This window comes from Haematobia irritans, chromosome 1 (assembly GCF_050003625.1).
Source record: "Haematobia irritans isolate KBUSLIRL chromosome 1, ASM5000362v1, whole genome shotgun sequence".
Classification (NCBI taxonomy): domain Eukaryota; kingdom Metazoa; phylum Arthropoda; class Insecta; order Diptera; family Muscidae; genus Haematobia; species Haematobia irritans.
Genome location: NC_134397.1, coordinates 246,797,559 through 246,825,070, shown reverse-complemented (window position 1 = coordinate 246,825,070; position 27,512 = coordinate 246,797,559). Strand labels below are relative to the sequence as shown.

Here is a 27,512-nt window from a genome sequence, read left to right as displayed (position 1 = left end):
TTCGGTATACGTAATAATTAAAAGAAAATCGATTTTTTTTTTTAAATAATTACTTTTTTTGTTTGAAAAACAATTCACAAGAATATTACAGGCTGCCGGAGATGTTTAAAGGACTGGGAAATATTGCAGATGTAGATGGCTTGGTTGATCCAAACGGCTGATTTTATCTTTTGAAAAATTTGAGGACTGGCGGTGTTCAGAAAATTATTTTCTATTTCGATTAAGGTCTCGTGCCACAAATTTCATAAGAAATCATTTTTATTTTACATATTAACTGTGCTTTTTTTTACTAAAACTTTTTAGAATTCTTTATTTCGTTAGAATTATTTTTTGCAATTAATTTTTTTTTTCTATATAAATTTATCTCTATAATGTATAATTGAATTTTTTTAACTTTTTATTCCTCTTAAATCTCTATGATATGTACCCGAAAATAATGAAAAACGAACTGAATATCATCGAATGACTATGTTCAAGAGATACTGCCGCAATTCTACTTGTGCGTAAACGAACGAATGAAAGAAAATGTGAAAATCGACTGAAATTTTTGGATAGCATCTTCAGACAAATATCCTAAAAATAAATTAGAATGGGAGAAAAAGAGATTTTATATATATAAAATTTTGTTTTTTCTTTCTTTTTTTTGTGCTTTCTGACAAAAATTTCTTCGTGGCACGAGCGAAAACAAACATCGAACGTCCCCATCATCAGTAGTTTTAAAGCAACAACAACAACATCAAGAGCGATATAAAAGAAAAACAGGGATGAGAATGCAATAGCAGACAGCAGAAGCGCACACATAAATTTTAATCACAATTTTCCGCTTTAGCCCCCATAACGTATGAGCATTGGGAATACAAGCAAGAGAGAACAGAGAGAAAGTGATCATAATGTGATCTCTCGATATTAGCCAACCCACATTACTCTTGCTAATGATTTTGAAAAACACTGTGAAAAACTGTATACCACAAGGACAATACAATCATCGAACAATTGCATTGCAGTTACACTGAACAAAAAACAAAATATTTGTATTCACAGATTTGAAGCTTTCTTTTCTTAAATCCAAAAATTCAATATCCAAATTAATTTAATGATTATTTCTTTTGCCCCAAAATTTTGACATTTTTTCAAAATTTTATTTCTATAGAAATTTTTGTCAAAATTTTATTTCTATAGAAAATTTTGTTAAAATTGTATTTCAATAGAAAATTTTGACAAAATTTTCTATAGAAATAAAATTTTCTATTTCTATAGAAAATTTTGTCAAAATTGTATTTCTATATAGAAAATGTCAAAATTTTCATTTCTATATAGACAATTTTATCAAAATTTTATTTCTATAGAAAATTTTGTAAAAATTTTATTTCTATAGAAAATTTTGTAAAAATTTTATTTCTATAGAAAATTTTGACAAAATTTTATTTCTATAGAATTTTTTGACCAAATTTTATTTAGAAAAAATGTTAAAATTTCTATAGAAATAAAATTTTGACAAAATTTTCTATAGAAATAAAATGTTGACAAAATTTTCCATAGAAATAAAATTTTGCCACAATTTTCTATTGAAATAAAATTTTGGCAAATTTTTCTATAGAAATAAAATTTTGACAAAATTTTCTATAGAAATAAAAGTTCACACAAAAAAAATTTTTGTGATTCAATCACCAAATTAATTGATCCAATTAATTTTTTAATTGAAATGTCTTCAATCACGAAAATTATAGTATCAATCACAGTTTTAATTGGGCATAGAAAAAATTCTTGATTAAAAAATTAATTGATTTTTTAGCAAATTTCAATTAATTTTTTAATTGATTCAATTAAAAATTTAATTGATGTTGATTGCAAAACTCAATTAATTTATTTTAAAAAAGGTTACTATTTTTAATTACTTTCTGAATTGGCTTAGAGTTTTTATTTGGATTAACAAATGATTGTTTGAAATACATTTTTAATTAAAAAAATCAGCACTTTTTTAACTGAATTAGTCTTCCGAATTTGATTAAAAATTAATTGTATCAATTAATTTTTTAATTAAAATTTTTAAAATTTTCAATCATTGACTTAATTAACTTAATGTTTCTATCATGATTAAAAAGTTAATTGTATCAATTAATTTATTAATTAAAAAAATTTTCAACTTCAATTAACTTTTTAATTGGAAATATTTTGGTGATATTTTTTTCTGTGTTTGCAAATATTTTCTATGGAAATAAAATTTTTGACAAAATATTCTATAGAAATAAAATTTTGCAAAAATTTTCTATAAAATAAAATTTTGGCAAAATTTTCTGTAGAAATAAAATTTGACAACATTTTCTATAGAAATAAAAATTTGACAAAATTTTCTATAGAAATAAAATTTTGACAACATTTTCTATAGAAATAAAATGTTGACAAAATTTTCCATAGAAATAAAATTTTGATAAAATTTTCTATAGAAATAAAATTTTGGCAAAATTTTCTGTAGAAATAAAATTTGACAACATTTTCTATAGAAATAAAATTTTGACAAAATTTTCTATAGAAATAAAATTTTGACAAAATTTTCTATAGAAATAAAATTTTGAAAAAATTTTCTATAGAAATAAAATGTTGACAAAATTTTCTATAGAGACAACATTTTGGCAAAAAAATTTTTATAGAAATAACATTTTGGCAAAAAATTTTTATAGAAATAACATTTTGACAATTTTGTCTATATAGAAATGACATTTTAACAAAATTTTCTATACACAGAAAAAAATATAACCAGAATATTTCCAATTAAAAAGTTAATTGAAGTTGAATGTTTTGCAATTAATAAATTAATTGATACAATTAACTTTTTAATCAAGATAGAAACATTAGGTTAATTAAGTCAATGATTGAAAATTTTAAAATTTTTAATTAAAAAATTAATTGATAGAATTAACTTTTTAATGAAATTCGGAAGACTAAGTCAGTTAAAAAAAGTGATGAACATTTCTTAATCAAAATAAAAACTCTAAGCCAATTCAGAAAGTAGTTGAAAATAGTTACCTTTTTAAATAAAAAATTAATTGGGGTTTGCATTCAAAATCAATTAAATTTTTAATTGAATCAACTAAAAAATTAATTGAAAATTGCTAATGACATCAATTAATTTTTTAATCAAGGATTTTTTCTATTCCCAATTAAAACTGTGATTGATACTATCATTTTCGTGATTGAAGACATTTCAATTAAAAAATTAATTGGATCAATTAATTTCGTGATTGAATCAGAAAAATATTTTTTTGTGTGTAGAAATAAAATTTTGCAAAAATTTTCTATAGAAATAAAATTTTGCAAAAATTTTCTATAGAAATATTTTTTTTTTTTCAAATTTTCTATAGCAATAAAATGTTGACATTTTCTATAGAAATAAAATTTTGACAAAATTGTCTATAGAAATACAGTGTTGACAAAATTTTCCATAGAAATAAAATTTTGACACAATTTTCTATTGAAATAACATTTTGGCAAAATTTTCTATAGAAATGAAATGTTGACAAAATTTTCTATAGAAATAAAATTTTGCAAATATTTTCTATGGAAATAAAATTTTGACAAAATATTCTATAAAAAAAATTTTGATAAAAATTTTCCATAGAAATAAAATTTTAACAACATTTTCTATAGAAATACAATTTTGACAACATTTTCTATAGAAATACAATTTTGACAAAATTTTCTATAGAAATAAAATATTGACAAAATTTTCTATAGAGATAAAATTTTGGTAAAAATTGTTATAGAAATAAAATTTTGGCAAAAATTGTTATAGAAATAACATTTTGGCAAAATTGTCTATATAGAAATGAAATTTTAACAAAATTTTCTATAGAAATACAATTTTGTCAAAATTTTCTATAGAAATCAAATTTTTACAAAAATTTTGACAAAATTTTCTATAGAAATAAAATTTTGACAAAACTTTCTATAGAAATAAAATTTTGCAAATATTTTCTATGGAAATAAAATTTTTACAAAATATTCTATAGAAATAAAATTTTGCAAAAATTTTCTATAAAATAAAATTTTGCAAAAAAATTTTATAGAAAAAAAAAATTGATAAAAATTTTCAATAGAAATAAAATTTTAACAACATTTTCTATAGAAATACAATTTTGACAAAATTTTCTATAGAAATAAAATTTTGACAAAATTTTGGCAAAAATTGTTATAGAAATAAAATAAAATTTTGGCAAAATTTTCTATAGAAATAACATTTTGTCAAAATTTTCTATAGAAATAAAATTTTGCAAAAATTTTCTACAGAAATAATTTCTTTTTCAAATTTTCTATAGAAATAAAATGTTGACAACATTTTGTATAGAAATTAAATTTTGACAAAATTTTCTATAGAAATACAGTAATCTCTCGATTTACGTCGTCTCGGTTTACGTTGTTTCGATTTCGATTTACGTCGTCCATTTTTTTACCAGCTTTATCAGAGACTCCTTCCATTAGTGAAATAAGTACCAACGATGATGACATTGCAACATTTATTACTGAAATTCTTACCGAAATTCGTCAAACTCTGATTGACATTGCATATATACGCAATTGTCGAAGTGACGATGTTTTTTTATATGTATACAAAGTAACGGTTTTTCATTTGGTTATGAACTTAAGTTTTAAACCCTGATATTTTGGAATAATGAATTGTTTTTTATGTTTGCTTTATGGATATATATTTAATTATTTATTTTTTATGGATAAAAGACTAAATTACTTTTATTCTTCAAGTTGTTTATTATTTACACCCATATACACATACATAATTAAATGGACTTAGGAGTAAGTATGATCAAGTTTTAATTCGTTTTACGTCGTTTCGATTAACGTCGTCAAATTCCGGAACCAATCACGACGTAAATCGAGGGATTACATTTTCCATAGAAATAAAATGTTGACAAAATTTTCTATTTAAATAAAATTTTGGCAAAATTTTCTATAAAATAAAATTTTGCAAAAATTTTTTATAGAAAAAAAATTTTTTTGATAAAAATTTTCCATAGAAATAAAATTTTAACATTTTCTATAGAAATACAATTTTGACAAAATTTTCTATAGAAATAAAATTTTCACAAGATTTTCTATAGAAATAAAATTTTCACAAGATTTTCTATAGAAATTAAATTTTGAAAAAAAAATCTATAGAAATAAAATTTTGCAAAAATGTTCTATACAAAAAAATTTTGACAAAATTTTCTATTGAAATAAAATTTTGACAATTTTTTTTGTAGAAATAAAATTTTGACAAAAATTTTCTATAGAAATAAAAATTTTGACATTTTCTATAGAAATAAAATTCTGACAAAATTTTCTATAGAAATTAAATTTTGCAAAAGTTTTCCATAAAATAAAATTTTGCAAATATTTTCTATGGAAATAAAATTTTGACAAAATTTTCTATAGAAATAAAATTTTGACATTTTCTATAGAAATAAAAATGTGACAAAATTTTCTATAGAAATAAAATTTTGACGTTTTCTATAGAAATAACATTTATACTAAATTTTCTGTAGAAGTAAAATTTTGACAACTTTTTCTATAGAAATAAAATTTTTGTTGTTGTTTTTTATTTCAGCTTAACACCATGCATTGACTAAACTACAAGTGTAGCTTAACCAACAGAGGAAAAGAATGTTTGTCAAATTTAATTGGGCAAAGCTCTATAGACTGCAAGATGGTTGGATGGACGCACGTTTCGGAATTACCACATTCCTCATCAGCTTCCTCTACTTGCAGCAAAACTATCAACCAATTATCAGAATAAATTCAGGCAGTTCACTAAACCCAAAAGTGAACCACACTTAAACCTTCCGAAAAAAGGTGTACACGATAGACGGTTTATGCCGAAATAAAATCGTACAAACATATATCTGTTCCTTTGCCAAATTTTGACAACATTTTCTATGCATTCAACATAAAACATTTCTTTCGAATAAAACAACATTTTTTATACTAACCACAAATAGATGTTTTTAATTTGCTAAATTTTTCTTCAAATTTTGGTAGATTATTTTTGGTACGAGTGGCAACCGTGCATGTGACCTGTCGCGAGATTGACATAATCTTAGGTATTAGTGGGACCAGCATACATTTAATATTGCATGATCAATCGCCCAAAAAAAAGAGTCAATAGCTCAAAAAACAGCGGTTCTTCAAAACACGACTATGGCATCAGGAAAACAGTTTTTGGAGTGTTAATTTTTTGTACTTTTTTATTTTTGGTTTCTTTTCAATATCATCATTACTGTTTTGTTTTCTGCTTACAACCACATATCGACTAAACTAAAATACCAATTTACCAACAAAGAAACTTTTGTCAAATTGATTTTCCCTTTCAGAAAACATGCAAGTTATTTCTTACGATGTACTAACAACAATGCTTGCATTCCTATATATAAGTTAGTGTATAAATTTTTCATAGCAAAAAAATGTCGTAACTATCGGTGCTGGCTAGGCTCTTTGCTGTGTCCAATTCTAAAGGTCGTACGCTGAGAGCATTTAGTATTGACCTATTTGCACTTGTCAAATTCCATCCCTGATGCTCATTCACTCATCATTGTTGACTGGCAGGCGAAATGGCGGCTGGTTAGATGGATGTATGCTGCTGTTGTTGCTACAATTAATTGGTATGTATTTATTTGAGGAAATATCTCCGTTTCTATTCGCCGGCAAGCTGAGAAAAAATTTTCGAATATGGCACATTAGTATAGGCCAAGAGGCTAAAATGCAAAGAGAGATGCTCATAGGAAAAAATGAAGAACAAGAGGCTTATATTAGCACGCAAAATGAATGATCAAATTCAATTTTTAGTCGTCTAATTGCTGATGTTTTCTTTTTTATTGAATTATTATGTATTTTTAAAAATTGGCTAGCTATTTGAATATGTCATACATAGGCGAGAACAAATGGAGGAACTATTAGTAAAAGATATAAGCACATTATCCTACGCAATTGTATTTATTTTAATTCTAATAGGAATATAATATGGAGTACAATGTTTCAATGCAATTTGATGTACGAAACTTTTATGTTGTTTCTCTCTCTCTCTCTCTGACTCTCGATCTAATTCGTTGATCTCTCTATTCATTTAGATTTTGCTATTGAATACTGTAAATAGGCAATTATCTAGCTCTCTTACAAAATGTGAGAGTGAGAATTAATTACATGCTACTGAGAAAGATATGTCTGTGACAGGGTTACCATAGGTTTCCTTTTTTTATTGTCGACAAGGAAAATTATAAAGTACTTAGAAATAAATACAAGCGTTATGTTTTTACAGGGTTTCGACCGAACACCAAAAAATTTTTCAGCGGTGGATTATCCCACCTCAGTAATGCTGGTGATATTTCTCAGGGTTTCAAAGCTTCTCTAAGTGGTTTCACTGCAATGTAGAACGCCGTTCGGACTCGGCTATAAAAAGGAGGTCCCTTGTCATTGGGCTTAACATGGAATCGGGCAGCACTCAGTGATAAGAGAGAAGTTCACCAATGTGGTATCACAATGGACTGAATAGTCTAAGTGAGCCTGATAAATCGGGCTGCCACCTAACCTACAGGGTAGGGAAACGAAGTGCTACCAATTCAAACAAACATTTTTTTGTGTCAAACTAGTTTTTTTATGGGGAAGGGGGACGAAGTGCTACCAATTCAAACAAGCATTTTTTGTGTGAAACTAATTTTATTGATTCAAATGATATTGATATTTAATTAAAACAAGTAAGGAAATCGGGCGGGGCCGACTATAATATACCCTGCGCCACTTTGTACATCTAATTTTTCGAGATATGGGAGTTATATCTAAATCTAAACTGATGTTTTCCTAATTTTTCATGCTTAGCTAGAATGTTAATTATAATCCTTGTGTAAAATAGCACGTCAATTTGAGTAAAACTCTTGAATCTGTGGTCATATGAGTGTGAATCGGACGAATGATATATCAAAATCTTAATCGACTATTATCAAATTTGTATGCATAGTTAGAATGCTAATTCTACTCCACGTATTCATCGAAGTAAACTTTAGGCCTCTGTGGTCAAACGAGTGTAAATCGGAGGAAAGATATATGTAGGAGCTATATTTAAATCTGAATCTATTGCGAACCAAATTTGGCACACTTTACGAAACTTTTAGCTGTACTCTTTGTGCAAGCTTTAAAATAAATCGGGTTAAACTTTGGCTTTTGGGGCCATATGAGTGCACACCGGGCGAAAGATATATATGGGAGCTATATCTAAAAAGATTTCCGATTTCTTCCAAAATCAATAGGTTTCTATTATTGCATTATTGCCAAAGAGATAATGGAACTTTCTCGTGTCCCTGTGGGTGTTGGAAACATATGCACTAACTTTTAAAATAAAAATTAAAAAATAAAGTTTTTGATTAAATTTTTCTCGAAATTTTATTTCTATAGAAAAATCTTGTCATAATTTAATTTCTATAGAAAAGATTTGTCAAAATTTTATTTCTATAAATTTTTTTTTTCAAAATTTTATTTCTATAAAAAATTTTGTCAAAATTGTAGTTCTTTAAAAAATTTTGCCAAAGTTTTAGTTCTACAGAAATGTTGTAAATTTTTTTTTCTACAGAAAATTTTGTCAAACTTTTATTTCTATAGAAAATTTTGTCAAAATGTTATTTTTATAGAAAAATGTAATGCTACACACAAAAAAATAATACTTTCGTCCCAAACGAAATTTTAGACAAACAAAGTTCGTTTCTCATTTGCTTTTCGCTGTAAGAAATTGTATTTGGAAGAAAAGTATACACTTTTTGTGATAAACGTTTATTCTTTTCCAGGATGTAAAAACAATTTCATAAAGACTAACTAAAAAAAATTTTTTCTGGCTAATTGCATTTTCCCTCACATCCTTCTCACTTCCACGAGGTTTTTTAGTTCTTGACACCTTTTCCTGTAATACCAACAATGTAGAAGAAATTATACGATTTTATACATTTCTAAAATTTATTTTACCTTTCGCCTGGACGGAGAATCGAACCGCGGACCATGCACTTTGTAAGCCAACACACTAACCACTGAACTATGTAGCTGTTATGGTCATCAATAGATAATTATCCATATAAGTTATATTTATATAGCATAGCTTGCGGCGCCCACGAACCGAATACACAAAGTTTATTTAACAGAAACAAACATTTAGTTGGACACCGTGGAGCAGTGATTGCTACGTCCGACTTGCATGCCAAGGGTCGTGGGTTCGATCCCTGCTTCGACCAAAGTTTTTTGTTTTTTTACATATATTCCAGATATGTTAGGAAGATTCCGAAAAAAATGTTCAAAATTACATTGTACTATATTAAATTTTGAACTGCAAAATGCGTCTTATTAAAGACCTAAAGTCAGAAGAGACTTTGTGTTTGATATAAACGAAATGGACTGTGTTGTAGGTTCAAAAATAACTTTTTTATTGAAAAAATAAAAATTTTGTAACAAACGAATTTTTTTTTGATAAAAGTTTAAAATTTTCGAAGCAATTCAAAAAACTCTAACAAAAGAGAAACGTTTTCGGTACACGTTTTCCAAACGTTTTTTTTTTCTTTGCCATTTCTGAGTGTTTCAAAGCTTCTCAAAGTGGTTTCACTGCAATGTGGAATGCCGTTCGGACTCGGCTATAAAAACGAGGTCTCTTGTCATTGAGCTTAACACAGAATCGGGCACCACTCAGTGTTAAGAGAGAAGTTCACCGCTGTGGTATCACAATGGACTGAATTGTCTAACTGGGCCTGATATATCGGGCTGCCACTATACCTAACCAAACCTCCTATAGAAATTTTTTTCAACATTTTATTTCTATACAAAAAAATTGTCAATATATCATTTCTATAGAAAATTTTGTCAACATTTTATTTCTATAGAAAATTTTGTCAAAATTTTATTTCTATAGAAAATTTTGTCAAAATTTTATTTCTATAGAAACTTTTGTCAAAATTTTATTTCTATAGAAACTTTTGTCAAAATTTTATTTCTATAGAAACTTTTGTCAAAATTTTATTTCTATAGAAAATTTTGTCAAAATTTTATTTATATAGAAAATTTTATCAAAATTTTATTTCTATGGAAAATTTTGTCAAAATTTTACTTCTATAAAAATTTTTGGCAAAATTTTATTTCTATATTTTGTTTCTATAAAAAAATTTTGTCAAAATTTTATTTCTATAGAAAATAACATTAATTCCTATAAAAACAAAAATCAAAACTTTATTCCTAAAGAAAATTTTTTCACAATTTTATTTCTATAGAAAATTTTGTCAAAATTTTATTTCTATAGAAAATTGTGTCAAAGTTTTTATTTCTTTAGAAATTTTTGTCAAAATTGTATTTCTATAGAAAATTTTGTCAAAATTTTATTTCTATAGAAATATTGTCAAAATTTTATTTCTATAAAAAATTTTGGCTAATTTTTGGTTCTACAGAAATTTTTTTCAAAATTTGGTTTCTATAAAAAATTTTGAAAAAATTTTATTTCTATACAAAATTTTATCAAAATTTTATTTCTATAAAAAATTTTGTCGAAATTTTATTTCTATAGAAAATTTTGCCAAAAATTGTATTTTTTATAGAAACTTTTTATCAACATTTTATTTCTATAGAAAATTTTGTCAAAATTTTATTTCTATAGAAAATTTTGTTAAAATTTTATTCCTATAGAAATTTTTGTCAAATTTTTATTTCTATAGAAAATTTTGTCAAAATTTTATTTCTATAGAAATTTTTTATCAACATTTTATTTCTATAGAAATTTTTTATCAACATTATATTTCTATAGAAAATTTTGTCAAAATTTTATTTCTATAGAAAATTTTGTCAAAATTTTATTTCTATAGAACATTTTGTCAAACTTTTATTTCTATAGAAATTTTTTTCAAAATTTTATTTCTATAAAACATTTCATAAAAATTTTACTTCTATAGAAAATTTTTGGCAAAATTTTATTTCTATAGAAAATTTTGTCAAAATTTTATTTCTATGGCAAATTTTGTCTAAATTTTATTTCTATAGAAATTTTTTATCAACATTTTATTTATATAGACATTTTTTATCAACATTTAATTTCTATAGAAAATTTTGTCAAAATTTTATTTCTATAGAGCATTTTGTCAAAATTTTATTTCTATAGATTTTTTTTTTCAAAATTTTATTTCTATAGAAAATTTTGTCAAAATTTTATTTCTATAAAAATTTTTGGCAAAATCTTATTTCTATAGAAAATTTTGTCAAAATTTTATTTATTTTGTCAAAATTTTATTTTATGGAAAATTTTGTCAAAATTTTATTTCTATAAAAAATTTTGTCAAAACTTTATTTCTATAGAAAATGTTGTCAAAATGTTATTTCTATAAAAACAAAAATCAAAACTTTATTTCTAAAGAAAATTTTTTCACAATTGTATTTCTTTAGAAAATTTTTTTTCACAATTTTATTTCTATAGAAACCATCTTGCAGTCTATAGGGCTTTGCCCAAATAAATTTGACAAACATTATTTTCTTCTGTTGGTTAAGCTACACTTGTAGTTTATTCAATGCATGATTTTAAGCTGAAATCAAAAACAACAACAATGATTAAAGAAAGAAACCAACAATAACAAAACAAAAGGAATGAAATTTTTAATTATATTTTCTATATTTTTTGTCAACATTTTATTTCTATACAACATTTGTCAAAGTTTTATTTCTTTAAAAAAATTTGTCAAAATTGTATTTCTATAGAATTATTTTCTTCTGTTGGTTAAGCTACACTTGTAGTTTATTCAATGCATGGTTTTAAGCTGAAATCAAAAACAACAACAATGATTAAAGAAAGAAACCAACAATATCAAAACAAAACGAATGAAATTTTTAATTATATTTTCTATATTTTTTGTCAACATTTTATTTCTATACAACATTTGTCAAAGTTTTATTTCTTTAAAAAATGTTGTCAAAATTGTATTTCTATAGAAAATTTTGTCAAATTTTTTGTTCTACAAAAATTTTTTCAAAATTTTATTTCTATAAAAATGTTGTCAAATTTTTAGTTCTACAGAAATTTTGCCAAAAATTTTGTTTCTATAAAAAATTTTGTCAAAATTTTATTTCTATAAAAAAATTTTATGTCTATTAAAAATGTTGTCAAAATTTTATTTCTAAAGAAAATTTTGTCAAAATTGTATTTCTATAGAAAAATGTTATCAAAATTTTATTTCTATAAAAATTTTGTCAAAATTTTATTTCTATAACAAATTTTGTCAACATTTTATTTCTATATAAGAATTATTTTAAAGTTTCAATTCTATATAAAAATTTTGTTAAAGTTTAATTTCTATTAAAAATTTATTAAAAATGTACCAAAACATCAATCTACCAAACAGTAAAAAATCTACCATTTTTTGATAGAATTCTACCAACTGTGGCAACCATGATCCCAGATCTACTGTCTCTCTTTTCGTATCTTGACACTTAGGTAAAGGGTATACGAACCATATGAGTGTGCTGTGTTTATATGTGTAGGGATCTGTCAGAGGTGTTGAATTAAACACTGCCATATGATGCAATGAAAGATGCTGTTTCGTTTGCATTGATGGCGTCTGCCCTCTATGTGTGATTTAGTCAAGATTTACGAGACATTTTTTCCCCATATGTCGATGATAAATTTAGAATGTCCCTTAAGTACAGAATTGTTGTTATTTTTGCTAGAGACATAAAACTATACAAATACAAATGTACATATAATATGTGAGAATGTAATGTAATTTCATCCATTTTTAGAAAATATATTAAATAAAGTATGCCGTAGCACAATGCTTCCGTTTTGTATGGTATTGTATTTATTACGAAAATAATAAAATAAGCAATGGAACCGAGTCAAAATGAAGTCAAATGTTAGAAGTCCAAAACCAATTTGGAAATCTTTTTCATCCGAGATCCCCAGATAATGCAGCCAAGATCACGGCAAATACAAGCAGACTGAAGGCAATCATAAATGGATCACTAAGAAAGATGTTGAGGGAAGCAAGCAACAGTACACATCGGTATAGACGGCTGATTTGAGATTCATCATTACAATACATCGCGAAAATCAAAGTAAATGATATAGGTAAACAGAAAGCAGTATAAAGGGAGTATCTGCCCAACGAACTGTATCAAATATAACGGTGGAGATAAAATTTTGAATGATCCCAATAGACCTTCAAAGAAATAAGCTTATCAAAGTTTGGCATCATGTCTTTATTTCTTGAATATTTTCAGCTACTTATAAATGAATGAAATGAAATCATGAAATATTTAATTGAAAAACTAACAATACATCCTGCAGGATCAACTTGCATCCAATTTAAAGATTAAATTTTTAATATTATTCGCTGGCAATGCCAAAGCACAATCTCCTTGATAATAAATCCAGAATCTATTCATCGCAAAAAAAAAAAAACTAAAAACAACTAACGAAGGATATTAAAATAAAACTAAAAACAATTGCATTGTTGCTACTCGGCCTGCGGGCAACAAACAATTACAAGCAAACAAGCGATTCAAGTGCGGCAATTCGCTTGCAATTCTGGCATATAATACTAAAGTTTTCTTTCTTCTTGTTTGATAGTATTTTCAAACAAAACGAAATTTATTCAGCTTAAGTGGAGTGTGAACTTTTAAAAAAGTGAATATATTTAAAATACTATTTCATACTTTAAGAAACACGACAATTAGAGAAAAAGCATAGACAGTTATACAATTTACAAGGGTGTGAAATATGAAAAAATAAAATTAAAATACATTATACTGAAAATACTTTAATGTATCAAAATAAAAAAATGTCTACAAAAATATTGAAAAAATTATCTATAAAAATAAAATTTTGACAAAAATTTCTATTTCTGACATTTTTTATAGAAATAAAAGTTTTGTGATTAAATTTTGAAAAAAAAATTCTACTTCTGAGATTTTTTTATAGAAATAAAAGTTTTGAGAACATTTCTAATAGCAAAAAATTTTTGACAAATTTTTCTACCTGACAATATTATTTTTAGAAATAAATTTGATACACATATTTTTTTATTTGTTGCTTAAGCTAATCTTGTAGTTTAGTCAACGTATGGTTTTAAGCTGAAATCAAAACAATAATAATGAAACAAAATTTTGCAAACATTTTCTATAGAAATAAAATATTGAGGAAACTTTTTTATAAAAATATAATAAATTAAAAAAAAAATAAATTCGACAAACATAATTTACCTCTGTTTATTAGCTACTCTTGTAGTTCAGTCAACATATGGTTTTAAATCAAAAACATGGCATGAAATCAAAACAATAATAATGAAATAAAATTTTGACAAAATTTTCTAAAGCAAAAAAAAAAAAATTGACAAAATTTTCTATAGCAAAAAATTTAACAAAATGTTCCATGTCAAAAAAAAAATGACAACATTTTCTAAGGAAAAAAATTGAGAAAATTTTCTATAGCAAAAAACATTTTTTTTTTTAAATTTCCTAGCCAAAAATGTTGACAAAATCTTCCATACCAAAAAAAATTTTGACAACATTTTGTATAGCAAAAAATCTGAGACAATTTTCTATAGCAAAAAAAAAATTGACAAAATTTTCTATACCAAACAAATTTTGACAAAATTATCTGTAACCAAAAATAATTGACAAAATTTTCTATAGAAATACAATTTTGAAAAAATGTTCTATAGAAATAAAATTTTGAGAATTTTTTTTTTTAGAAATAAACTTTTGAGAATATTTTCTATAGAAATAAAATTTGACAAACATACATTTATATAAAATTTTGACAAAATTTTCTATAGTAAAAAAATGAAACAAAGTTTTGCAAACATTTTCTGTAGAAATAAAATTTTGAGAAAACTGGTTTGCAGAAATAAAATTTTGAGAAATTGACAAAATTTTCTATAGGAAAAAAGTGAGAAAATTTTCTATAGCAAAAACAATTTTGACAACAAAATAACAATAATAAAAAAATTGATAAACGTTTCTGTAGCAAACAAATTTTGACAAAATTATCTGTAGCCAAAGATAATTGACAACATTTTCTATATAAATACAATTTTGAAAAAATGTTCTATAGAAATAAAATTTTGAGAAAATTTTTTATAGAAATAACATTTTGAGAAAAGTTTCTATAGAAATAAAATTTGACAAACATACATTTATATAAAATTTTGACAAAATTTTCTATAGCAAAAACTATTTGACAAAATTTTCTACAGCAAAAAAAAAAAATTGGCAGCATTTTCTACAGCAAACAAACTTTGTCAACTTAGAAATAAAATTTTGACAAAATTTTCTATAGCAAAAAAGTTTTAACAAAATTTTCTATAGTAAACAAATTTTGAAACAATTTTCTATAGCAAAAAAATGTTGACAAACTTTTCTATAGCAAAAGAATTTTGATAAACTTTTCTGTAGCTAAAACAATTGACAAAATTTTCAATAGAAAAAAAATTTTCATTCGTTTTGTTATTGTTGGTTTTTGTTCTTTAATCATTGCTGTTGTTTTTTGATTTCAGCTTAAAACCATACATTGACTAAACTACAAGTGTAGCTTAACCAACAGAGGAAAAGAATGTTTGTCAAATTTATTTGGGCAAAGTCCTGATTAAAGAACAAAAACCAACAATAACAAAACAAAACGAATGAAAGAAAGAAGAGGAAGCACGCTCAAAATAAAACCCAGCCAACTTCACTCAAATCGATGACAAAGGGAAAGAGAGATGTTTGTACGAATTTATTTCGTCATAAACCGGCTATCAATGTAAAGCCTTTTTTCGGAGGGTTTAATGAACTGCCTGAATTCATTCTGATAATTGGTTGATAGTTTTGCTGCAAGTAGAGGATGCTGATGAGGAATGTGGTAATTCCGAAACGTGCGTCCATCCAACCATCTTGCAGTCTATAGGGCTTTGCCCAAATAAATTTGACAAACATTCTTTTCCTCTGTTGGTTAAGCTACACTTGTAGTTTAGTCAATGTATGGTTTTAAGCTGAAATCAAAAAAAAACCAACAACAACGAAAAAAATTTTGACAAAATTGTCTATAGCAAAAAAATATGACAAAATTTATCTATATCTTTATTTATATCTAAATCTGAACCGATTTCAACCAAATTTGGCACGCATAGCCACAATGCTAATTCTACTCCCTGTGCAAAATTTCAACTAAATCGAAGTTAAAAATTGGCCTCTGTGGTCATATGAGTGCAAATCGTGCGAATATGGGAGATATATCTAAATCTGAACCGATTTCAACCAAATTTGGCACGCATAGCTACAATGCTAATTCTACTCCCTGTGCAAAATTTCAACTAAATCGGAGCAAAAAATTGCCCTCTGTGATCATATGAGTGTAAATCGGGCGAAAGCTATATATGGGAGCTATATCTAAATCTGAAGCGATTTCAACCAAATTTGGTACGCATAGCTACAATGGTAATTCTACTCCCTATGCAAAATTTCAATTAAATCAGATTGAAAGATTGGCCTCTATGGTCATATGAGTGTAAATCTGGCGAACGATATATATGTGAGATATATCTAAATCTGAAATGATTTCAATAAAATTTGGCACACTTGACTTCACAACTAATTGTAGTCCTAGTGCAAAATTTTAACCAAATTGGGGTAAAACTCTGGCTTCTGGGACCGTATTAGTCCATATCGGGCGAAAGATATATATGGGAGCTATATCTAAATCTGAACCAATTTCAATAAAATTTGGCATACTTGACTATAGTACTAATTGTTCTTCTTGTGCAAAATTTTAAGCAAATTAGGGTAAAAGTCTGGCTTCTGGGGCCATATAAGTCCATATCGGGCGAAACATATATATGGGAGCTATATCTAAATCTGAACCGATTTCTCCCAAAATCAATAGGGTTCTATTCTGAGCCAAAACACATACTTGTGCCAAATTTGAAGTCGATTGGACTAAAACTGCGACCTAGACATTGATTACAAAAAGGCATGGGCGTGGCTATATCGACTCAGGAGCCCACCCTGAGCATTTTTGCCAAAGACACCATGTGTCTATCTCGTCTCCTTGTGGATGTTGCAAACATATGCACTAACTTATAATACCCTGTTCCACAGTGTGGCGCAGGGTATAATTATAAAAATTATTTATTTGACAAAATATCACCGAATTTTTTAATTTACTTCAAAAACATTGAATTCGGATCACACCTAAAGAAGCAAATTCAGATGCAAATTCAGTGCAACGGCTGTTGAAATGGAGAACTTCCGTCCTATGACAAGCCCATGTTAAATTCATCGCTTCTGCGTCAGTTTTGCACCACTTCCGGATCCAATAAGAACATTTTCATTGCTTTTTTGGCGACGCTTTCTTTGCTGGGAATTTCAAACGTGGTTTGTCACTTCTCCTCGACATACCGTCCAATAAATCGTAAAAAGTGAATGTACTTAAAAATTGACCATATTAACATTTGTTGAAGTGTAGGACACGGAGAATATGTCTTTCCCAAACATATACCGGTAAATGAAGCACCCTCTACTTTGCCTGTCAACTTCATGTAAAATTAAGTTTCTTACTTAAAAAAGTCTACCAGAAGCCTGCGGAAAAATCATAAAATTATTTACCGAGTTCCCATTTATCGACAATCCTCTACTTTCTATTTTAAAAAATTCTCTGCAAATTCCAAGAAAATCTGTACACTTTCCTTCATAGTTTCATAGTGTTGGCCAAAGAGAAGGTTCCCGTCCAAATACCCAAAAATCAAGTGCACTATATTGATTTCATAACCTTCCGCCCTACAGCCTTTGCAAATTTCAAGTAAACTTGAGAATTCTAGTTTTTGTCCAGTTTTAGAGGAAATCTCCGTCCTTGTCCCAATATCGAATGAACATCCCAGAAAATCTCAAGCAAATTATAAGCCCAATTTTTAAAAATTAGGGCAGGGGGTGGTCCCTACTTCCTTCCAAATATCACAAAATCAGATATCCATTGTAATAATATAACCTACACCGCATCCTCTGTAAATTTAAAGTAAATTGGAAAAGTTTAATTGTTTCACGGTATGTTCTTGAAGAGAAATGAGGTCTCCCTGTGCCCTTTTATTTTTCCCCGACCAAATATTAAAAAGTCATATACCTCGTATAAATTTCATAATCTCCCCCAAGTTCTCCGTAAAATCTCAGTAAGTCGAAAAATTTTAGTTTTTTTCAATGTATTTTAAAAAAGTCGGACAAAGGGGAGGTCCCCATCCTCGACCTAATATCGAAAATAAAGTAGCGTTTCATTGCCTAGATGTCCCCTTCAACATTCCATGAAAATTTAAAACAAATCGAATAATTTTGTTCCATTTTTAAAAATGTCGGGCAAGGGGGAGGTCCCCCTTCCCGATCAAATATTAAAAAATCAGATACCCCATAATAAATCCATAAAAAATTTTTTTGTGTGAACAGAGCCAGAGACCTTTCCAACGAATGCAAACCCGTCGAGATCGGTTCGTGCGTTCTGGAGTTAAAGCGTCAGTAAGGAAAGCCCGACTTATTTTTATATATTAGATTTTGCGAAAATCTATAGAAATAATTTTTTACAAAAATTTCCTATAGAAGTAAAAATGTAAGGGTGTTTTGTTTACAATCTTATGTACCCTCCACCATGGATTGCGTAGAAACTTCAACTAAAGACTGTCATCCACAATCGAATTACTACAAACAAAAAAAAAATCTGATTCAATCACGAAATTAATTGATCCAATTGAAATATCTTCAATCACAGAAATGATAGTATCAATTAAAAAATTAATTGAAGGTCAATTAAAAAATTAATTGATCCAATTAAAAAATAATTGATACTATTAATTTTTGTGATAGAATTTTGTTCCAATTAAAAAATTTGTTGATTCAATTAAATTTTTTATTGAATATTTTTTAAAACTCAATTAAAATTTTAATTGGAAATTTTTTCGTGAAATTTTTTTCTGTGTAGGGTTGCGGTAACACTTGCCGATGACAAAGTATCTTAAAACTTCTTAACATCGTCTTCTAAATTGTAAGTTAGTCCATGCGGGGTAAATATTAAACAAAAAAAGAACGATTAAATACGTATATAACATAATTCAGTTTGGCAAAATTTTCTATAGAAATAAAATTTTGACAAAATTTTCTATAGAAATAAAATTTTGACAAAATTTTCTATAGAAATAAAATTTTCTGTATAATTGATGATTCGGATTGATGTGAATTGCATCCTGTCAAAATTTGGAATTTAATGGACCCTTCTATCAAAAGTTATGGCTAATATTGTACTTAGCTTGGGATTAAAGTTTTAAAAAATGTTCAATCCAAAAAGGGCAAAAATCTTTGTTCGGTCTAAAGTGGTCTAAGTCATTTTTAACCATGTTCTATTATCACTATTTTAATTTCATACATGCTAAAAAAAATTATAAAAAATATGATCGTAACACCGAAAATAAGAGAATTTGTATCTTATACGGGTTTTGAGAAATTTCAAAAAATAAAACTTTGAACTTGTTTCCTGTAAAATTCACTTTTTAGACTTAGCGAACTTTGGAATGTAGACATCGATATACTAACACCACATACCAAATTTCAACCGGATCGGATGAATTTTGCTCCTTCAAGAGGCTCCGGAGGTCAATTATGGATCGATATGGACCAATTTTTGCATGGTTGTTAGAAACCATATACTAACACCACGTACCAAATTTCAACCGGATCGGATGAAATTTGCTCTTCCAAGAGGTTTATATGGAGGTTATACGTAAAAGTGGTCCGATATGGCCCATTTACAATACCATCCGACCTACATCAATATCAACTACTTGTGCCAAGTTTCAAGTCGATAGCTTATTTCATTCGGAAGTTAGCGTGATTTCAACAGACGGACGGACGGACATGCTTAGATCGGCTCAGAATTTCACCACGACCCAGAATATATATACTTCATGGGTTCTTAGAGCAATATTTCGATGTGTTACAAACGGAATGACAAAGTTATATACCCCCATCCTATGGTGGGGTGGGGTGACAAAGTTAATAAAGGGTGATACGGTCAAAATTTGGTCAATATAAACTTGACGTATTTCTTTCAATTTTGCATTTAAAAAATCTGAACACCCCTCATTTTGAAGGTGTGTGCGTGTAGAATGTAGCTCCTATTTTGATTTTGGAATTCACTCTTCAGTTGTCAAAATGCCGTCCAAAATGCAAGAAGAGCAGCGTATCAAAATTTTGCTCGCGCATCGCGAAAATCCGAGCTACTCGCACGCAAAGCTGGCAAAATCGCTAAAAGTTGCCAAATCAACCGTTACAAATGTAATTAAAGTGTTTGGGGAACGTTTGTCGACAGCCAGGAAGTCTGGATGGGGGGGGAATCGAAAACCGGAAGCCTCTGAGACGACAAAGAGAGTTGCCGGTAGTTTCAAGCGAAACCCTAACCTCTCTCTCCGAGATGCCGCAAATAAGCTGGGTGTATCGTCTACAACCGTGCATCGAGCCAAAAAACGAGCCGGACTATCGACTTACAAGAAGGTACTGACTCTAAATCGCGATGATAAACAAAATACGACGGCCAAAGCGCGATCCCGAAGGCTGTACACGACGATGCTGACGAAGTTTGACTGTGTGGTAATGGACGACGAAATCTACGTCAAAGCCGACCACAAGCAGCTTCCGGGACAGGAGTTTTATACGGCAAAAGGAAGGGGAAAGGTAGCAGATATTTTCAAGCACATAAAACTGTCAAGTTCGCAAAGAAATATCTGGTTTGGCAAGCCATCTGTACCTGTGGCTTGAAAAGCAGCATTTTCATAGCTTCCGGGACTGTCAACCAAGAAATTTACGTGAAAGAGTGTTTGAATAAACGTCTGCTGCCTTTCCTGAAGAAACACGGTTGTTCCGTACTGTTTTGGCCGGATTTGGCATCTTGCCACCGCCAACAACGTGCAGGTGGTTCCCAAGCACAAGAACCCTCCCAATACGCCAGAGCTCCGCCCAATTGAGAAATACTGGGCTATTGTCAAGCGGAACCTAAAGAAGACAAAAAAAAAACTGCTAAGGACGAGCAGCAGTTCAAGGCAAACTGGCTTTCTGCGGCGAAGAAGGTGGACAAGGTGGCTGTACAAAATCGGATGGCAGGTGTCAAGCGTGAGGCCCGGCAATTCGGATTTGGAAAAGCGAAAGCCTAACTGAATATTTTTCCTGAATTTTATACTAATTGAACTTGAAAAAGAAATTTAATGAGATTTTTTAAATAAACGATTTCACCGATTGACCAAATTTTGACCGTATCACCCTTTATACCCCCATCCTATGGTGGAGGGTATAATTAAGGCGAATATATATAATATAGCTCGTTTTTTTTTTGTTTTTACCTATATTCTATACAACAAAATAGGTGGTGAAAAATCACCTTTTTTTATAAATGTCAATTATATGGTTTAATCTTGATGAATAAAAAGAGATAAATAAAGAAAAGAATAAAAAAAGAGATACATAAATGTCTTTTCGTTTGAATGCAATCGCAAAAGAGGTTCATTCCTATAGGATGGCATTATTACATTTCTAACACTTTCGCTGATTGTTTAAAGCGATAGAGAGGAGCAAATTCATTCAATCATAGACGATGCTATGACATCTGCTGTGGCCCAAAAGGTTGTCATTTCATTTTGCTTTGTAGACAATAATAAATTCTTTCGAGGATTTTTTTTCTGAAGATTTATTAAAGGTTTCTGAAGAAATCTTGCAATTGAAATGTTTGTTTTATTGGCAATTTTTTGTTTTTTCATTTTGTTTATTTTGAGTACCTTGATGTTATGCTAATTGGATGAAAGAACAGCAAATTTATGAATGAAAATGTGTGGAGGAGGCGGCGGCGATAAGTACGCTGAATTATGAATACAATTTATTTTGAATTGTCATTGAAAGGAGGATTTGATATAGACATTTGTTGTTTTGACGAAACAAAAATCCTTGTGTTGTAAATTCTATCTACTTTATAGATATATTAGAATTAATAAAGGGTGATTCTTTTGAGGTTAGGATTTTCATGCATTAGTATTTGACAGATCACGTGGGATTTCAGACATGGTGTCAAAGAGAAAGATGCTCAGTATGCTTTGACATTTCATCATGAATAGACTTACTAACGAGCCACAACGTCGAATTTTCAGTGAATGGGCCCTAGAAAAGTTGGCAGAAAATCCGCTTTTTTATCGACAAATTTTGTTCAGCGATGAGGCTCATTTCTGGTTGAATGGCTACGTAAATAAGCAAAATTGCCGCATTTGGAGTGAAGAGCAACCAGAAGCCGTTCAAGAACTGCCCATGCATCCCGAAAAATGCACTGTTTGGTGTGGTTTGTACGCTGGTGGAATCATTGGACCGTATTTTTTCAAAGATGCTGTTGGACGCAACGTTACGGTGAATGGCGATCGCTATCGTTCGATGCTAACAAACTTTTTGTTGCCAAAAATGGAAGAACTGAACTTGGTTGACATGTGGTTTCAACAAGATGGCGCTACATGCCACACAGCTCGCGATTCTATGGCCATTTTGAGGGAAAACTTCGGAGAACAATTCATCTCAAGAAATGGACCGGTAAGTTGGCCACCAAGATCATGCGATTTGACGCCTTTAGACTATTTTTTGTGGGGCTACGTCAAGTCTAAAGTCTACAGAAATAAGCCAGCAACTATTCCAGCTTTGGAAGACAACATTTCCGAAGAAATTCGGGCTATTCCGGCCGAAATGCTCGAAAAAGTTGCCCAAAATTGGACTTTCCGAATGGACCACCTAAGACGCAGCCGCGGTCAACATTTAAATGAAATTATCTTCAAAAAGTAAATGTCATGGACCAATCTAACGTTTCAAATAAAGAACCGATGAGATTTTGCAAATTTTATGCGTTTTTTTAAAAAAAAAAGTTATCAAGCTCTTAACAAATCACCCTTTATAAATAAATGCCTAAATGTGGGAACGTTCATTGAGTCTTAAATTCATAATTGAGGACTTGGGTAAGTATGAGATTTTGTTGTTGTTGTAACAGTTTATTGTGATTTCATCCATTTTTATGTTATACGCTCTGGTACTTCAGCTTGTGCCCAGATCGAGGAACTCTGCGACTAAGGTGGGGTGCGTCAAGAGTGATCTGGTGGTTTAGTAGGGCAAGAGAAAAGATGACGCGTGTCGTGTGGTCCTTGGTTGCAAATTGGACATACGTCAGCTACGCTGCTATCAATCACTGATAAGTAGGAATTGAGGCGGCTGCACTTGCCTCATCTTAATTGGACTAAAACTACCCTAGTCTGCCGTGGGAGGTCTCTTTCCTCCGGTGCAATGGGCGGTGGACGGACTCCGAGAACAGGAGTAACCTTATAGCTTCTCACCGCTTCAGCTACTGTATCCTCATGAATCCTGTTCAAACCTGCCTGGTACGCTGCTTGATCTAGAGGCTCTCTTTTGTAGCGCTGGATCTCGCGCTCTAGATGATGTATATCAACCCTGGGTGGTGGATGTGTATCCATGAGATGGTGGTTTGGATGATTACTGCGATAACAACCCAGGAGATACTGCTTTGATAACATGTAATTGCACGCAAAGAAAAAAACGTTTGGAAAACGTGTACCGAAAACGTTTTTCTTTTGTTAGAGTTTTTCGAATTGTTTCGAAAATTTTAAACTTTTATCACCAAAAAAATTCGTTTTTACAAAATTTTTATTTTTTCAATAAAAAAAGTTATTTTTGAAACAACAACGCAGTCCATTCCGTTTATATCAAACACTGTTCTTTTCTGACTTTTAGTCTTTAATAAGACACATTTTACAGTTCAAAATTTAATATACTACAATGTAATAATGAACATTTTTTCGGAATCTTCCGAACATATCTGGAATATATGTAAAAAAAAACAAAAAAAAACTTTGGTCGAAGCAGGGATCGAACCCACGACCCTTGGCATGCAAGTCGGACGTAGCAACCACTGCTCCACGGTGCCAAACTAAATGTTTGTTTCTGTTAAATAAACTTTGTTTATTCGGTTCGTGGGCGCCGCAAGCTATGCTATATAAATATAACTTATATGGATATTTATCTATTAATGACCATAACAGGTACATAGCTCAGTGGTTAGTGTGTTGGTTTACAAAGTGCATGGTCCGCGGTTCGATTCTCCGTCCAGGCGAAAGGTAAAAAAAAATTTTAAATTTATAAAATCGTATAATTTCTTCTACATTGTTGGTATTACAGGAAAAGGTGTTAAGAACCTCGTGGATGTGAGAAAGATGTGAGGGAAAATGCAATTAAATTAGCAAGAAAACAATGTTTTTTTTGAGTTTGTCTTTATGAAATCCTGGAAAAGAATAAACGTTTATCACAAAAAGTATATACTTTTCTTCCAAATACACTTCCTTACAGCGAAAAGCAAATGAGAAACGAACTTTGTTTGTCTAAAAATTCGTTTGGGAGGAAAGAATTATTTTTTTGCGTGTGTGTCTTCGCACAGGGATGATCTATGTCTCCACATAAAGGTGATCCAGGGGTGTGCTGCGGAGACACCCAGTCGCAGTTCTAAGGGCAGCGTTCTGTCAGGTTTGTATGTTATTCCAAGGCGTGTCACTGGTCTGCGGAGCTGCATAGTTTACCACAGACCGGCCAATTGCCTTATAAGTAGTTAACAAGGTTTCTTTGTCCGCACCCCAAGTACTACCGGCAAGTGACTTGAGGACCTTGTTTCTACCGCGGAGCTTATTACATATTGCAGTGGCATGGGTAGATGACCTGAATGTTACCCCGAGTATCTTGGGAATTATTTCAGAATTATTTCGCCATGGCTGAGGATTTGGTGGCAGATATCCTCAGATTTCTAGCAGTGAAATAACTGGTAAGTGGTAAGTACACACAAAAATTTTTTTTCTGATTCAATCACGAAATTAATTGATCCAATTAATTTTTTAATTGAAATGTGTTCAATCACGAAAATGATAGTATCAATCACAGTTTTAATTGGGCATAGAAAAAATTCTTGATTACAAAATTAATTGATTTCATTAGCAAATTTCAACTAAATTTTTAATTGATTCAATTAAAAATTTAATTGATGTTGATTGCAAAACTCAATTAATTTATTAATTAAAAAAGGTAACTATTTTCAATTACTTTCTGAATTGATTTAGAGTTCTTATTTAGATTAACAATTGATTGTTTGAAAAACATTTTTAATTAAAATTTTAAAAAAAAAGTCTCATCACGTTTTTTTTAACTGAATTAGTCTTCCGAATTTGATTAAAAAGTTAATTGTATCAATTAAGTTTTTAATTAAAAATTTTAAAATTTTCTATCATTGACTTAATTAACTTAATGTTTCTATCATGATTAAAAAGTTAATTGTATCAATTAATTTATTAATTGAAAAAATTTTCAACTTCAATTAACTTTTTAATTGGAAATATTTTGGTGACATTTTTTTCTGTGTATGAGTAATATCAATAAATGGAACCGTTGACGTATGATTTATATGAATACTTCACGTAGTAGTTATACGTTCAGAATGCATGTTTTGCAGATACTTCAATCAGAGTGACAAAAGGACTTTGACAATTTGTTCAAATGCATGCAAAAGAGTATAGATTTTAACCCTTTCACTACCGATGTCGACCTAGAAGGACATTCGAAAAAGACACCAAATTCTAATTTCCCACTTAGTTTCGATTTATTTCTCAAGGTTATTTTAAAGTAGATGCTTTAATCTAAATAAGCTATACATATTTTCCATATTGGTAAGCCCTAAAATACATTTTTAATAACTTCTTTAACAATAAACGAAAAATACGAGAATTTGAGACAATTTTTCTACTGTATGTTTCTAGTAAATGGACATTTATACAAAAACTATAGCTGATACTTTTACAGGTTCTTTTTTAAATTTTTTCTCACACTGTGAAAGATATTATAGGCCAAAAAAGTATGGCCATTTTGTCACAATTGAAGAATCAAATTTTCAGAACAAGCTCATATAGCTCTTGAAGTAATTGAGGTAGGTTCTCAAAATGACAATTTTTGTTCTACATGCTGTTAGTACAAGTAAAAACAGAAGAAAAATTTAAATTTTTATACCCTGCGCCACACTGTGGAACAGGGTATTATAAGTTAGTGCATATGTTTGTAACACCCAGAAGGAGACGAGATAGACACATGGTGTCTTTGGCAGTAATGCTCAGGGTGGGTCCCTGAGTCGATATAACCATGTCCGTCTGTCCGTCCGTCCATCCGTCCGTCCGTCTGTGAACACATTTTTGTGATCAAAGTCTAGGTCGCAATTTAAGTCCAATCGCCTTCAAATTTAGCACATATTCCTAATTTGGGTCAGAATAGAACCCTATTGATTTTGGAAGAAATCGGTTCAGATTTAGATATAGCTCCCATATATATCTTTCGCCCGATATGCACAAATATGGACCCAGAAGCCAGAGTTTTATACCGATTTGCTTGAAATTTTGTACAAATATAACACTTAGTCGCGTAGTCAAGTGTGCAAAATTTGATTGAAATCGGTTCAGATTTAGATATAGCTCCCATATATATCTTTCGCCCGATGTGGACTTATATGGCCCCAGAAGCCAGATTTTTGGCCGAATTTGGTTGAAATTGTGCACTAGGAGTACAATTAGTAGTATAGTTAAGTGTGCACAATTTGATGGAAATCGGCTCAGATTTAGATATAGCTCCCATATATATCTTTCACCCGATATGGACTAATATGGTCCTAAAAGCCAGAGTTTTGGCCCAATTTGGTTAAAATTTTGCACAGGGAGTAGATTTAGCATTGTAGCTATGCGTGCCAAATTTGGTTGAAATCGATTCAGATTTAGATATAGCTCCCATATATATATATTTCGCCCGATATGGACTAATATGGTCCTAAAAGCCAGAGTTTTGGCCCCATTTGGTTGACATTTTGCACAGGAAGTAGAATTAGCATTGTAGCTATGCGTGTCAAATTTGGTTGAAATCGATTCAGATTTAGATATAGCTCCCATATATATGTTTGTCTGATTTCGACAAAAATGGTCAAAATACCAACATTTTCCTTGTAAAATCGCCTCTGCTTAGTCGAAAAGTTGTAAAAATGACTCTAATTTTCCTAAACTTCTATTGCATATATATCGAGCGATAAATCATAAATAAACTTTTGCGAAGTTTCCTTAAAATTGCTTCTGATTTAAATGTTTCCCATATTATTTTACTAACATTGTGGTCCACCCTAGTGCATTAGCCGACTTAAATTTTGAGTCTATAGATTTTGTAGAAGTCTATCAAATTCTGTCCAGATCGAGTGATATTTAAATGTATGTATGTGGGACAAACCTTTATATAGCCCCCAACACATTTGACTGATGTTATATGGTATCGAAAATTTAGATCTACAAAGTGGTGCAGGGTATAATATAGTCGGTCCCGCCCGACTTTAGACTTTCCTTACTTGTTAATATTAGGTTTAT

General features: G+C 29.3%; 1 protein-coding gene across 11 annotated transcripts in view; it reads right to left on the bottom strand.

The window, feature by feature from the left end:
- Nuak (Nuak family kinase 1) overlaps positions 1–27,512 on the bottom strand; it is a 148,820-nt gene that overhangs the window by 99,750 nt on the left and 21,558 nt on the right. Inside the window, exon 1 of one of the 11 annotated variants that reach the window (XM_075288399.1) lies at positions 428–532. The exons of 9 other annotated variants lie outside the window; for them this stretch is intronic. The gene's annotated coding sequence lies outside the window, so the exon portion shown is untranslated. Of the gene's footprint in view, positions 1–53; positions 391–427; positions 533–27,512 lie in introns of those variants that run through there. One more of the 11 variants, XM_075314448.1, reaches the window with a different exon arrangement.